Genomic DNA, 15,591 nt, shown 5'->3' with positions numbered 1-15,591 from the left:
CCAGAGTAGGGAAAGGTTCCCAAAGTGTGCTCCCGGGAGGTCTGGTGGCTTCAGAGGAAAAGGGGAGTTAAAACAATTGTGTTCAGAGATTTGCAATGTAAGCAATTATAATTTTCACAGAAATCCCATTAACGCTTTTTTCTAATTGAGGTATAGTTGATTTATAATATTGTGTTAGCTTCAGGTATACAGCATAGTGATTCGGTACTTACGTAGATTATATTCCATTATCAGTTATTACAAGATAATGGGTATAATCCCCTGTGCTGTACAGTATATTCTCATCACCTATTTTATATTTAGTAGTTACAGCGGTTAGTCGGTTTACCTCTGCTGGATTCAGTGAACAGTCTGGAACCTGTCTCCATACAGATATTTTCATTGTTAAGTTTGTGTTTTTGTTCTACTATTTCGCTGTGTCATAGCCCAAATCACAAAAGTGGGTCATCTAAGCCTAAAAGTAATGACATAACTAATCACGTAAACGGCACAACTCAGTATAATATCATAAACATAGATCTTGGGCAGGGCTCCGCGTGAATACCGCTATGAATCTAGGTCCCAGGACAAGTCATTCTGTGAGTGCACTGATTTCACCCAAAAATGGAAAGTAAGGAAAGGAAACACAGCGATGAATATCTGAAAACTAGGTTTTATTGACTCAGCAACTCATCTGGCCCGGGGAACAGTGGATGCTATAAAAACTGGTCAGATTACAACATGAAGCCATCAGTTTCTCCTCACCTTCAAAGAAAACCTCCATTTTTTTTCAGAACAAGCACACAAAGGAAAAAAAAAAAAAAAAAAACACTTTAATTCATTTTTGTCACTAAATGAAAAAAGACCAAAACAAGCAGGAAAAATGGGCAAAAGCCCCATTATTGGTGTGAAGCTTCTAAAACTACCTGCAAAATGAATTACAAACACTGTGTTCACAAAGGAAGCAGAACAAGCCAATAGCAAAATCCCTCATCCGATGACCGCTGGGAGTCACAGAAACCCATGTGATGCAGGACCGAGTGCCACTGACAATTAGGATAAAGCTGAGGGCGGAGTGGGAACCGGGTCCTAGTGAGTGTGCCCTTCAGAGACATGTGCTCGCAGTTTCTTGTTGCATTCACCCCCCGCAGACCACGCTACAGGGGAAAGGCGGGTTTGCTGGCTTCCTGGGCATCTCGTGAAGCAGGCTGTATGGAGGCCAGGACTGAGAAGGCACCAACCCTGCAAGCAGCAAAAGTGATTCTGCTCACAGAAAAGCAGTGACATTCCTCTGCAAAGTCATCTGCAAAGACCAGCTGGTGTTCGTCGATACGCCCTCGGTCTCAGTTTAGCACTGAAGATGCCCGTGGAGGCATCTGAGCACATCCCCCCGTGTGCCAGGCAGAGAACCAGGTAGCGGGGAGAAGACTGCTTTCCCCACCACAGTGCACTGTCTACAACGGGGCTCTCGTGCGTTTCTGAGATGATGAATAAGATAAAAAGACATTTTACGATGCTTGTAACGCAACTGAAGACTGTCTCTCTGATTCTGAAGGCACTCTACCCATCTCTTCAATAATTCAGACATCCAGAAGCTACCCCCACTTCGGGGATGAAAGCTCCTGACTTCTAGGGGAGAAGAATGAAGAAGAAACCAGGATTTCCCAGGAAGACTGAACTGTGGTCTGAAAGTCTTGGATGGTCTAGAGTTGACAAATACCTGAAAATAATACCCCATCACTGTGACGCATCTGCACTGAGTGTGAATCGTGTGCCTGGACAGAGCAGGGAGGTTGTGTGTTTTGGCTCATACAATAGTCACGGGTACTATCACGCTCCACTTTATTGTTTAGGAAATCGAGGCAGGGAAAATTCCAATAATTTGTCCAAAGTTACACAGGTAGTATGATTTTGAAAAGTATTCGAATCCAGGCAGTCTATGCTCTACCTGGTGGTTTTCTCCTCTCATCCCAAAGACAGACAGGACATTTACTACGCATAGTTAAAAACCACATCCGACGGCTGCAACAGAACTTAAAGACGTGCCTTCTACACTAAAACTGAATCAAAGGATGGGAGGAATCTAAGAGGCAGTCCTAAGATGAAACACTGAGCCTTCAAGCTCCCAAGTGGACGCAGTTCCGACAAAACCCTGGAAGCGGCTTTCACTGAGAAATTGCCCCAATTTCTCTGTCCACCTCTGGCCGCAATACCAGGACTACTAGACAGAGTCATCAATCACTTGCTGCTACTTCTAACGGTAATTTTAGCTTTTCTAATTTAGCGAAAAGAAAGAGGAAGAAAAGAAACCATCTGTGAAGCTGACCTGAAGTCCCAGCTCTCCATCATGGCCCCAGAAATGATGTTTTCAGTGAAAGATGGCAGACAGTACCATCCCTCTCACGAAGATGAAATCGTGACTATTGTTGATTTTAAAACATTTGGTTTCATTTTTGTTTTTAAATTGTGATGAACCCCGTTTTTTAACTTTATCTGGAAGTGGTGCCTCATGTGTATACCAAATGACCATTAAGTGGATGCAGATGTTTGAGAAGGGGGTTGGGAGGGCCAGGGTCCACCCGTGGCCTTGGTGGCAGACTGCTGGCTGTCCCCTGAGAGCCATTCTCCTTTTATTTTTTAACTAAGCATACGGCCTTCCGGAATATAGACTGCATCCCACTTGAAGTTAGGTGTAACCGTAACACTCATTCCTGGCCTATGTGGTACAGGTGGAGGGGTGAAGCAGCTCCTGGTAGCCCCCCACAAAGATGCAAGTGGATGACTTCTGCCCCTTCATCCTCTTCCCTACCCCTGGATCTACCGCCTGAAACACGAATACAAGTGTCTTAGACCTCGAGGTCAAAGTCAAGGCCAGAAAAGTATCAAGAGAGATGCTGGGTCCTGACTCTATGGAGTGTCTCAGCCACCCTGGGCTGTCTCCGGGATTTTTATGTGAAAGGTAAAACTCCACCTTGTTTAGCCCCTATGATTTTAGAGGCTCTATCAATTGCAGCGCAACCGTGTATTAAACTGATGCAAAATTGTTCCCCAATGTCGGGGCATTCGTTCCCTCCAGGAAAGCATGCTGCTTCACCATTCTGCACAAATGGAACTTGTTTCAAAGGAAAATAAAAGCTGGAATGCAGGGCTTCCCTGGTGGTGCAGTGGATGAGAGTCTGCCTGCCAATGCAGGAGACACGGGTTCGAGCCCTGGTCTGGGAAGATCCCACATGCCACAGAGCAGCTGGGCCCGTGAGCCACAGTTACTGAGCCTGCGCGTCTGGAGCCTGTGCTCAGCAACAAGAGAGGCCGCGATAGTGAGAAGCCCGCGCGCCGCGATGAAGAGTGGCCCCCGCTTGCCACAACTAGAGAAAGCCCTCGCATAGAAACGAAGACCCAACACAGCCATAAATAAATACATAAAATAAATTTTTTTAAAAATGCTGGTAAAAAAAAAAAAAAAAAGCTGGAATGCAGTTGTGCTGGTGCTAACATCTAGTCATCATGTTTCTTTCATGCCGTGCGACATCGTTACCTTCTCATAAAAAGAACACCGAGATGTATGTCTCCCGGAAAAAACAAACAAAGAAACAAACAAATACTTGAAAATCCCTCAGCAGAACCATCACCAAACGCAGAAGCTCTTTTTACTAACCCAGAAATCGAAAAATTGTAAGTTAACATAAATTGAACTAAAAAAGAAAAAAAAATTTCCTGTTCTCCAGGCCCAGCTAACTTCCATTCTACCTTGGATTTGGATTCCTTTAGGCATAGCAGGGGAAATAGAAGGAGCTTGGGATTTGGATTCAAATAGATCAGGATCTGGATCGTGGATTTTACAGCTGCAGGACACTGGGCAAGTCACTTAACCAAGGGAGCCTCGGTTTCTTCATCAACAGATGTCGGCCATTGCAATGATGGGGATTCGCTCTACTCAACTAAAATGACAGCTTCTCGACTACAGGGACAGTACCTGACACTTCGTTTGTGTCCCTCAAGCACCTGGCACAGGCTGGATACAGAGTAGGTCTTCACAGAACTCCTGCAACTGATAGAAAAGACTTAGGGAAAACCGTTCCTGTTAGATTAAAATCTTGGTTTGTTTACTGCCTTGAAGTTTTTATCTGTAGGATTTTCAAAATGTCCCATGGACCTAAAGGAAACCATGGGTTCCAAGTATTCTTCATCCCTAGAATTTGACGACACGGTCAGAAAGCATTGTTTTCTGAAACCAACACAAAATTTAACATGAAGTATAAGAGATTAGGCATGAGAGCATATAATCCATCCCTAAAAGAGGTTTCATAACTAAGTAATCAGGGTGAGCGGAGGGGCTCCTACATCTCATCAGACAACTAAAATTTACGTTCATGTAAAATGAGCTGAAACGTATAATTTGGTTCTGGTCGTCAGAGAAAGGAGAACCAGTGCACAAAGGTTTCTCTAAGAAAGCACAAACCCATCCATCTTGGGGATGCACTATCCCAGGGGTAACAAACATGAAATGCATGATGGGGCAGGAACATCCCTCCAGCTCAACTGAAACATCTCACAAAACTACGTAACTCTTTTCCCCATGATTCCATTTTCATAAAACCCTACAAACTCTGTTTCTCCAGTTCCTGGGTATCAGGAGGAAGCACCCCAGAAGAGGCTGTCAGTACTCTGGTCAGAGGAAATGGACAGTCCTCAACCATCACATGACTGTCGGCTCTTTCAGTGTCTTTCAAGGTGTGTCAGCTGGTTTCCTTCACCACTAAGTAAACCAACAGAAACCTGAGTTCACAAGAGGCAGAGTCAGGTCCCCACCTTGAACCCATGCCCTAACTCATCCGCCAGTCTCTCCCTTCCTCCCTTCTTCTCTAAAGCTGACCCAACAGCAGACCTGATCGCATGCACGTTCTCTAAGGCACCAGCCCCTCCCGCCCTCCTCCCTGGACTCCAGACACTCAGACCTTCTCACTGGTTTCCAACTGGTCCAGCCAGCTTCTCACTTCAGAACCTCCTCGGGGCAGGCTTTCCTGAGCCCCAAGTTACGCGTGGTCCCCCTCTTACCTGCACAGCTCCCATCCCCCTCCTTCCTAGCACTGACCATTCCTGCGCTCACTGTAAGCAGGTGTCTAATGCCTGGCTTCCTGGCCAGACCTAAGCTCCATGCAGACAAAGACTGCGTCTGTCCTGCTGACTGCTTTGTCCTCAGCAGCCACCGTGCACCTGGCACACAGTAAATGCTCAGTAACTACGTCTTACAACTTCCATGCACACACACAGATTTCATTGGTTCTGTTCAGATCCTGTGACCAGTTTCTAAAAATTGGCTACCCTTAAGTGTCATTTCTGAATCTTCGTCTTGTGCCCACAACTAAAGTTGTTCAAGTTTCCACCTGACCAGGAACCTTATAAAGACCTCACAGGAGGTCGTCTCTGTTCCTCTCGGTAGCCCTGGGGTCCTCGCTGCATCTTCAGGGCACTGCTCCCATCCCTAGAGGTCTACTGCATCGGCATGAGCTCATCCTGGTGTTCACAAGACACAGCCTGAACTGAACCGCAGCTGGATGTACCTGGAACCTCTCTGCCTTATAGGCTCGTAAGGGTGTTGCAGGCTTAAGGAGGAGAATCGGGGATGCTCTGAAGAATAAAGGACACTTCAAATGCAGAAGTCGTGCGTCTCTTTATCTGCCAGGCATCGGACTTCCACGTACCATTCAACACCCCCACGCTGACGGCTCAAAGCACGGTCAGCTGACGACCACGGTGCATTTCAGAAGAGGAACTGACTTGGCCAAAGGATGCTGGAGTTGAAGAGCCCTCCAGCGACGCTTCACATCTTTCTCAAGTAGCAGATGAAGACCTTGGCGCTCAGGAGGCTGAGTGGCTGGGTTATGGACACACAGCTAGTCAGGGGCAGAGCCAGGAATGGAATCCAGGTCTCCTGACATCAGGGTCCATGCCACGGTGCCTGTGAGGGACAGCGTCACATGTCCCTGGGGGCTCCCAACCCGTCCAGGGCAGTTCTATGCGCCACACACGGGAGATTAAGTAGATGGGGGACAGGGGACTGCGGGTGGGGGGAGCCGCGCTCCCAGACACCGCTCCCTAGAGCTCCAGCCACTGCTCAAAGCCCTTGTCAGGGACCGGAGGCCGCCCACTCCTGGTGAGATTTTCCGTATTGTTCATGTCTCGTTGTCTTCCAAAGATCGCATGTGGCTTCACCAGACCACGTCCCCCCTCCGCAGAGACGAGAGTGAATGGGAGGCAGTCCCCGCCAAACGCTGGAACCCGATACTCCACGAGCCTCCTTCCCCGCAGCCCGGCCAAGCCACCCAGATGCTGACCCCGGACGCCTGCGTGTGCTCTGGGCCCAGGCTGCCGTGAGAACACTAGCTGCAGCACACTGCGGCCCGGAACGGGCTGCCAGGCGCGGGGCGGGGGCAGGGAGATGATGGAGAGGGACCAAGGGGGGCAGACGCCTCCCAGATATCACCAACCTGGGTCACCTCGGATCCGCAAGGAACAAGGGCATGCGGTCCCATGGCGGGGGGGAGACGAAACCCCAGGGGCTCCCACATTCTCGGATCACCGAGGTTGACGTCCACACAGCTGGAGGACTTAACACCAGGCGGTACTGAGACTGTGGCTGGGGCAGACTAAGGAGGAGTGTGGGGTGTAGCCCTGAAAGCAGGAAATCAGAGCAGAAAATGAGAAGGTCCTCACAACGGCCCCATGGAGGAACACCCTGGTCTATCTGTGTCATCGTTAAGACCAAAGTCTTAACTTCCTTCAGGAACCTCCAACCCATGGTCCAGGAGCAGGGTCTGCCTGGGCCACCCAGAGACACAGGGGCTTGGAACTAAGTGCAGGGAAGAACTGGAGGAGGAAAAGGTGAAAACCTGCTTTCCCGGGAGGCCCCAGATGACTCTCCTCTCCAACCCTCTCCTCCCCAGGCCAAGGGGAGGATGGGTGAGTGTGATCAGCAAAGACGGAGGGGGCAGGACCAAATGCCCCCCGAACCCTGCCCCAGGGACCACCCCCGCCCCCCAGAAAATACCAGCAGCAAGACTGCTCTTATAGAAAAGGCTTCTCCTTCCCAAGCAAAGATTGGGGACAACCCAGCCAGGGTCCTAAGGCGATGGAAACTTAGCCACTCTTGTCTTAATTTTGTCAAAGGAAAACAGCTGTCACCAGAAGTTCCTGGAAGTGGGGGATGGCCTTCTGTGCTACCAACATGGACAGGCGCCCAGAAGACATGACCTCTGGGCCCGGTGGTACAGTGTTTAATCTGTGCATCGCACCTCACTGTATTCCCCACAGCTGACACCCAGGAAACCTCTTCTCAAGCCCAGGTGAAGAACTGGGGAGGAGGGAACCCAGCAAAAATTAAGGAGTCAGACCCTCTCATACACCAAGGGCTGAGAGAGCCAGCGCCCCACCTAATCCCTGACCTGCAGGGGCCCCCCAGGGCAGCCCAGCACTCTGGAAGGACGGGGACCTCATGGGGAGTCAGCAATGGAGTGGGATTAAGTGTTCCCTGGGCTTCTTTCCACTTCAAAAACCCACAGAAGAAAACGGGGGAAATCTTCACCATTGTCATGGGGCAGATTGGTCATGGGAAGGCCATGGGTATTAGGGTTTGAAGACTGACTGGGTCTTGGGCCCCAGCTCTGCCACTTCCCAGCCATACCATTTCTGGCGAGTCACCAAAGCTCTTGAAACTCATAGGCAATGTTAAAATAACTGAAATGATTAATAATAATACCACCTGGAGGAGAGAAGGATGGACTGTATGAGGGACCCGTGGAATCTTTCAGGGGTGGTAGATATATTCTTTGTCTTGATTATGATGATGGCTTCATGGGTTTGTACATATGCCCAAGCTCAACAGATCAGATCATTTTAAATAGGTACAGTTTATTATACATCAATTATACCTCAATAAAGCTAGGGAAAAAAGATTTTCAAAAATGTAAAATAGTGCCACATTTCTCACCACTTTTTTGTTTTGAAAAATATTGTTTTCATAAAAATGTGTTATTTATAACATATAAAATGTCATTTATAACATAAAATGTTATTTATGTTAAATAAACATGTTATTTATTTAAAATATATTATATACTGTTAGTTTTTAATTAATAAATAGGTATTCAAAAGCTAGTACTGATTCTGCGGTATCTCAGGATCAAATGAGATTATACACAGGAAAGCGTTTTGCAAATTCTAAACTGTGTATAAAAGGATTTTTTTAGGAGCAAGGTCAGGGGCAGCCACTGCCAAATCTCTGCCCTGGGACTCAAAGTGCAGGGCATCCTGCTGCCCCCTGGGCCACAGAGCACATGCCCTTGACCTCCACAGGGAGGCTACCATGCTTCTTGGATCCCACTTGAGAGACATCATAGCTGAGCCCACCGTGGCAATAGTTCCTGGCTTCCCTGAACACCCCCAAGTGAAGCTGAAGGAGAATGTTTCCCTTGGGAATTTAGAATGTGGGAAGTAACAGGCGGAACAGAATCCAGGAGCCAGAGACCCGACTTCTACCATAGAAGAGGATAAAAATCCATAAGCCCTGAAGATGTTGGCAGAAAGAACAGGGCCTCTCCCAAGACCAGGCCCCAGGCACAGAGGCCCAGCCCCACACAGAGGGGAAAAGGTCACAGATAAACTGGAGGAAAGACCAGAGGAAAATGCCGCCCTTTCCTATTCGTCACAGGAGAACTATTTTGGACAGTCGACATCCCCCAAGTGGAATCAGATGCTGCAGATACCAGCTCTCAGCAACCTCTCACCCCACCAGGACACTGCGAGCATGTCAAGGCCCAGAGAAGTGAAAGGCAGCTGCAGAGCAGGGGCAGAGGGTCGCCTAGCTGGGCGGTTGACAGAGACCTAGACCAAAGACGACTGATAGGTCCTGGCTGTGCTGGGACAGTCCCAGGTTATGTCTTCTGCCTCATCGTTCTATCCAGTGTAGCGTTTTAGTATTACCAAAAATGTCCCAGATTGGACAATAAATCATAGAGTCTCCCTACGGATCACCAATGAGCACCACTAAATTCAACAGCCATCAAACCTTTGGGCAGAAACGCCCAGTATCTCCTTCCGGACCTGCATTCCTTTGACCCGTGTAATAAATGTCCCACTCAGAGAAAAGCATTTCCAGGAGTTTAAAAGCCCATCACATTACCTTTAGAAGTACCCATCTCTCTCGTATTCCTCCTAACTCAAAACTTGTGTGATTTTTTTGATTTAGATACTTGTCTTCCCTCCTCAAGACACTTCTATAAAACCTTCATGCTATCAGTCATTAACTCCCCTCGCCTTCCCTCCAAAAGACGTGCCCTTGCCTTGTCTGAGCAGTGACTCACCTCTCCCCTAAGGAATATCTCCACTGTTTCCTACTATTCAATCACCCCATCATATTTCAAATCAACAAGTATTTATTGGGCAACAACTGTGTGACCAGCAATATGCTAAGAGTTAAGGGCACGCAGAAGAAATACAAGCCATCCTACGGCTCCCAGTCTCCTTAAACACCAGATAAATGATATCTAACACACAAGACAGATGAATAACATCATGACTGGGGTGATTAATGTCCAAATGGACAGGACGACTAGTCGATGCCCATTGGTTGGCTGTTTCCCTTTTCACTCATCAATAATTGCCAGATTTTGCGCCCAGAGAAACACTCTTCCCGGATCTCAGCCATATGTTTTCGGTAGAACTGACCCCACCATCAACTCCAGGGATCAGACCAATTAGCTTGAGCCCATCGGCATATCCATCCCCCTGGCCACAACAACCGGTTCTGGAATATGTTTGTAATGCAACCGGAATCAATAAGATGTGAGGAAATGTTGGCTAGGGTTTCGGGACAAAGCAGCTTTCTCTTTCTGCCAGAACTCTGGGGAGAAGAGTGGCAGTCGAGGGAAGCCCTGGGTCAGCCAAGGGACCACTGAGTAAGTAGAGGATGGAGTGGACCCTGCAAAAGGTTGAGCAGAAAGATGGAGAAATAGGGGGTCCTTGGGAACCTCACTTGAGCTGCTGGATTACTCCTCACCAGACCTACTTATGGCCTTTCTGATGACATGAGCTTATAAATTTCCTTTGTTGCTTAAACCAGTTGAGTTGGGTTTTCTGTCGATGCAACCAAGAGTTCTCAATGATAGAAGAAACCAGTGGAAGAGCTGACTCCAGGCTGGAGGAGCCAGAAAGGATTTCCTGGAGGAGAGGGAACCTGAGTGGTACTTCGAACACCGTGATGGGATTTCCATGTGCAACAGGCTGTGGGTGGCACGAAGAGGAGTGAGATGAGGCTGCAGGAGGGGAGTGGAGCTCGGGAGCCGAGGGCTGAGATGCGGCCCGTGCTGGACGCTCCACCCACAATCCTGCTGCTGCCCGTGAAGCTCACAACAGTGACCCTGATGGGTCAGCCCTGTGCGCTCCCCTGGATGCATTGTATCTTTCACAGGATAAAGAATAATGAAAGTCCCCCCCATCAGGGAACCCGGAGAGAACGCCCTCCTCCTTCTCCTTCTCAGTGGAGTCGGGAACCGCTTCCCACCTCCTAGCAAGACCAAGAAGGGCAGCAGACAGGCAGTGACCGTCCATCTGCTCTGGCGCTGGTCTAGGTCATGGTCAACAGAATAAAGGAGAAGCCTCTCGGTGCTGCCGTGACCTCCTCCAGGTCAGAGGAAGCAGGCTTCTGGAAGGCACGGCTCTGACGACTCCTTCTCGGGGTCATTAACCCTTCGTAACTGAGGTCTTACACAGGGAGGCAGACTTTGAGCAAGCACAAAGAAGCTGTAGAATCTTCTGCAACCTAGTTACAAGCTCTCTTCGGCCAAAGAACCCTTTCTTCCAACCCGATGTCGCACGGGGCTACCCGCGCTGACCTCTGGAGGCCAGAGCTCCACCTGCTCGCCCCCACTTGGCCCTGAGATGTTCTCCGTGTCTCTGTTATGCAAACCACAGGAGCTGTGCCATCCCCTTAGGAAATGGGTGGGAGCTTTTTTGTCACAACGACTGGGGAGCATCCCTACCATTTAGCGGATGGAGGGAAGGATGCCGAACATGCTCCAAGGTGCCGGGAAGTCCCAGCCAAGGAAAAGTTATCCTCCCTGAGGATAACGCGCCATCGAGAATCACCGCCCTACGCAGAAGTTGAGACACAGACGTAGAGAACAAACGTACGGACACCAAGGGGGGAAAACCGCGGTGGGGCGGGGATGGTGGTGTGCTGAATTGGGCGACTGGGATTGACATGTATACACTGATGTGTATAAAACTGATGACTGATTTTAAAAAAAAAAAAGATGCTAATGTTGCCAAAAAAAAAAAGACACATGCACCCCAATGTTCACTGCAGCACTATTTACAATAGCCAGGTCATGGAAGCAACCTAAATGCCCATCAACAGACGAATGGATAAAGAAGATGTGGTACGTATATACAATGGAACATTACTCAGCCATAAAAAGGAACAAAATTGAGTCATTTGTTGAGACGTGGATGGATCTAGAGACTGCCATACAGAGTGAAGTAAGTCAGAAAGAGAAAAACAAATATCGTCTATTAACGCATGTATGTGGAACCTAGAAAAATGGTACAGATGAACTGGTTTGCAGGGCAGAAGTTGAGACACAGACGTAGAGAACAAACATACGGACACCAAGGGGGGAAAACCGCGGTGGGGCGGGGATGGTGGTGTGCTGAATTGGGCGACTGGGATTGACATGTATACACTGATGTGTATAAAACTGATGACTGATTTTAAAAAAAAAAAAGATGCTAATGTTGCCAAAAAAAAAAAGACACATGCACCCCAATGTTCACTGCAGCACTATTTACAATAGCCAGGTCATGGAAGCAACCTAAATGCCCATCAACAGACGAATGGATAAAGAAGATGTGGTCCGTATATACAATGGAACATTACTCAGCCATAAAAAGGAACAAAATTGAGTCATTTGTTGAGACGTGGATGGATCTAGAGACTGCCATACAGAGTGAAGTAAGTCAGAAAGAGAAAAACAAATATCGTCTATTAACGCATGTATGTGGAACCTAGAAAAATGGTACAGATGAACTGGTTTGCAGGGCAGAAGTTGAGACACAGATGTAGAGAACAAACGTATGGACACCAAGGGGGGAAAACCGCGGTGGGGTGGGGATGGTGGTGTGCTGAATTGGGCGACTGGGATTGACATATATACACTGATGTGTATAAAACTGATGACTGATTTTAAAAAAAAAAAAGATGCTAATGTTGCCAAAAAAAAAAAGACACATGCACCCCAATGTTCACTGCAGCACTATTTACAATAGCCAGGTCATGGAAGCAACCTAAATGCCCATCAACAGACGAATGGATAAAGAAGATGTGGTCCGTATATACAATGGAACATTACTCAGCCATAAAAAGGAACAAAATTGAGTCATTTGTTGAGACGTGGATGGATCTAGAGACTGCCATACAGAGTGAAGTAAGTCAGAAAGAGAAAAACAAATATCGTCTATTAACGCATGTATGTGGAACCTAGAAAAATGGTACAGATGAACTGGTTTGCAGGGCAGAAGTTGAGACACAGATGTAGAGAACAAACGTATGGACACCAAGGGGGGAAAACCGCGGTGGGGTGGGGATGGTGGTGTGCTGAATTGGGCGATTGGGATTGACATGTATACACTGATGTGTATAAAACTGATGACTGATTAAAAAAAAAAAAAGATCTTGTGGCAATTTAAGTCAAAAAAAAAAAAAAAAAGAATCACTGCCCTACAGCTCAGAGAGAGGACACTGAAACCACTGTGCTGCCTACAGAACATCAGACCTGACCTAAAAGCCGGAGTCAGCGACTATCACACCTGTCCACCTCCCCCCTCCCCACCGGACTCAGCCTTGAAAGATATTAAGGTAGAGCTTAGAGAAGTCGGCTTATGAGTAAAGGCTGTTCGATTAACTAAAACCTAGATCTTGGCCCGATACAGATGCACTGATCAGGGACACTCAGGAAAAGACCCATCGACGGTGATGATGAAAGAAGAGAGAAGCTGATTGTTTTGTGGGCTTCCAAAAATATCCAGAATTTAGCCTCTCTGCCAAGGGTACCATGAAAATAGTCCATCAGCCTCGAGTGGTTTGGAGGCCAGGAGATAAAGCAGATGGGGTCCCTGAGAAGCAGAGGGCATTAAAGGAAGAGCTCAGAGAGGCTTGGCTTCAACTCCCCGCTCTGCCATTTACTCCCTGTGTGATCATGGGTATGTGAAGCGGCCTCTCTTGAGACTCAGTTTCCTTTTTGGTAAAAGAGAAAAATAATAACCCAGAAGCAACAGGGGCCCCACAGCGTGCTTGTGAAGATGAGCAAGAAGATGAGAAAGGCACCTGGCTCAGGATAAGCAGGTGCTCGAGCCGATAGTAACTGGATTCTGCACGCGGAGTTCTCTGGCCAGAGGAATTTGAATCGAGGGGGTTTGTGCAATCCAGTTTCCAGGATCCTCCCTTCTTTCCCAGAAAAACCTGGCTCCCGGGGCACTTTTTTCCCTCTCTGAGGCAAGAGCCCAGTTTGGAACACATCCCCTCTACGTGGCCAAAACAGGCTTTTCGACCGCGAGTCTCTGCACACACACCTCGCGGAGCTGGCCCTGCTGGAGGCCGCCCGCCCCTCCCCACAGCCCCGAGTCTGGAAGAAAAGGGTCATCAACCACACTAATTAAATCTGCAGATGATAACAAACTGGGCGGTGCTGCCAACAGCACCAGAGAGGATGGGGAAATAAACGAGAAGGGACCTGGGGAGTTTAGAAAACAGAGGACAGGAAATAACAAAATGAGAGTCGATGCAGAAGAACGCAAGTAATTCTAACTGGGGGGAACAATCAGAAACATCGACCCTGGCTAGGGGGAGGAGAGGGAAGCTGGGAAAAGGCTGAGGAGCTGAGGGCTTGGGGTAGGTGAAAGGCAGGTGGCAAGTGCAAGGGTGGGGAGCAAGAAGGGAGCAGCAGCAAGCCGAGCTCAAAGCCTGCAGGTGAGACCAGATGGGGCGTGTGCAGCAGTGGCTGACCCAGGCCCGGGGCCCAGGCGGCAGGGTCAAGCAGCACTCTCCAAGGTGGGCCTCCATTCACACCTCCTCCAAGAAGCCCTCCCGGACTGCTCACCTGTCACTCATCTGTGACAAGTGGCCCCATGTTTGATTGGTGGGCATCTTTTTTCCACATCCGACTCCCCTGTCTCCACCAGACTCTCAGCCCCCCGGGGGAAAACGCCCCGGCTCTGCAGCTCACCGGGTTCCTCCCGGCATCAGCGCTAAGCCCGGGGGAGGCTTTCAACAGAAAGGAGGGTCTGCATCATCTCCAGCAACATAGGAAAGAGAAGGATTTCTGTCTGCAAGCCCTCGTGGTTCAAGATCACATCTGAGGCGTCTCCGTCTTCATCTCTACGCCCCTGATGCTGGTGTGACACTTAGCGCGTGGTGCCCCGTTGTCTGTTTAACCCTTTGCGGGCCAGAACACAAACCAGACGCTGTTCAGGGTCCTGGAGCCAGAGGACAAAGGACGCGTCTGGGGAACACGATGAGGCATGTGCCCCACCGCCTCGTGTGACAGTGACTCTTCTGATGTCACCACAATGCGGGGAGTGGCTTCTCCAAGGCTCCAGTGGTCTCCCTGGGGTGCCTGCCTCCTTTCACATGAAGACTTCATAACCAATAACCATGATCAACAGCAATCGGGAGAAGAAGGTGTAACGCTGGCCCTGCAGAGAAACCTCACTGCTGCTGGGACCACTGCCAAGTCAAGCTCCCATGGAGAAGGGCAGGAGCCCCTCTAAACCCAAGAATTCTCATCAAACGTGTGTGCTTTAAGGGATGAAGGAAGCCAACACTGAACGCTTGCTTTGAAGCTGAGTCTCCTTTGGCATCAGGAACAACAGGAGGGGAAGTAAATGTCAAAAGTGCTGGAAAATCTCCCTGGGAGAGGCCAGGGACGAAGGTGTTTTTCGAGTGCCTTCTACGCAAAGCAGATTCCTTAGAACCCAAGCCCACAGGACACTCACAATTCTGAGAGGTCCCTGGAGAGAGAGCCCACGGCCTTTCCCGCTCCTCGGACCCACACTATCCGAGCACCACTCAGCCCCCAAGAGGGGGCGGGGACAGACAAGGGGAAAGTTGATGAGACACAGAGACCCAGGCCCTGTGCCAGCTCCCCACTTCCCATCTGTGCCTTCGGTGCCGCACCTGCGTCTCACTGGGTTCTGCTTATTCTTACCTATGAAATGACAGGGCTGAGCTCAGAAAAGTCCAGTCCCACTGAGAGGATCCTTTGACTTCACGAAAGGCAGGAATTCTCTTAGCATTTTAGATTCAAGAACTGGCCTTTCTGTCCGTCTACTGCAAATGTAATTTGACAGGCTGTGAAGCTCCCAGCCTCCTGGGAAAACCCGGGAGTCACAGAGACTTACACCATCTAGATAGAACCGTGTTTCTTCTTGTCTCCTTTCCCCAAGCCTCCCATCCCTGTTCTCGTATTCTAAAACTTGAAAGGATCAAAGGCCCTACTCAGGGGGAGGCACCACTCTGCTGGATGAGAAATGCAGCAGGCACCAGCCAGCAAGAAGGGTAAC

At 48.9% G+C, this 15,591-nt stretch overlaps 1 protein-coding gene across 1 annotated transcript in view; it reads right to left on the bottom strand.

Annotated features, from left to right (window-relative positions):
* ANO2 (anoctamin 2) overlaps positions 1 to 15,591 on the bottom strand; it is a 347,746-nt gene that overhangs the window by 276,285 nt on the left and 55,870 nt on the right. The window lies entirely within an intron of this gene.

The sequence above is a fragment of the Balaenoptera acutorostrata genome, chromosome 11 (assembly GCF_949987535.1).
Source record: "Balaenoptera acutorostrata chromosome 11, mBalAcu1.1, whole genome shotgun sequence".
In the NCBI taxonomy this organism is placed as follows: Eukaryota; Metazoa; Chordata; class Mammalia; order Artiodactyla; family Balaenopteridae; genus Balaenoptera; species Balaenoptera acutorostrata.
This window is presented reverse-complemented; position numbering and strand designations above follow the sequence as displayed.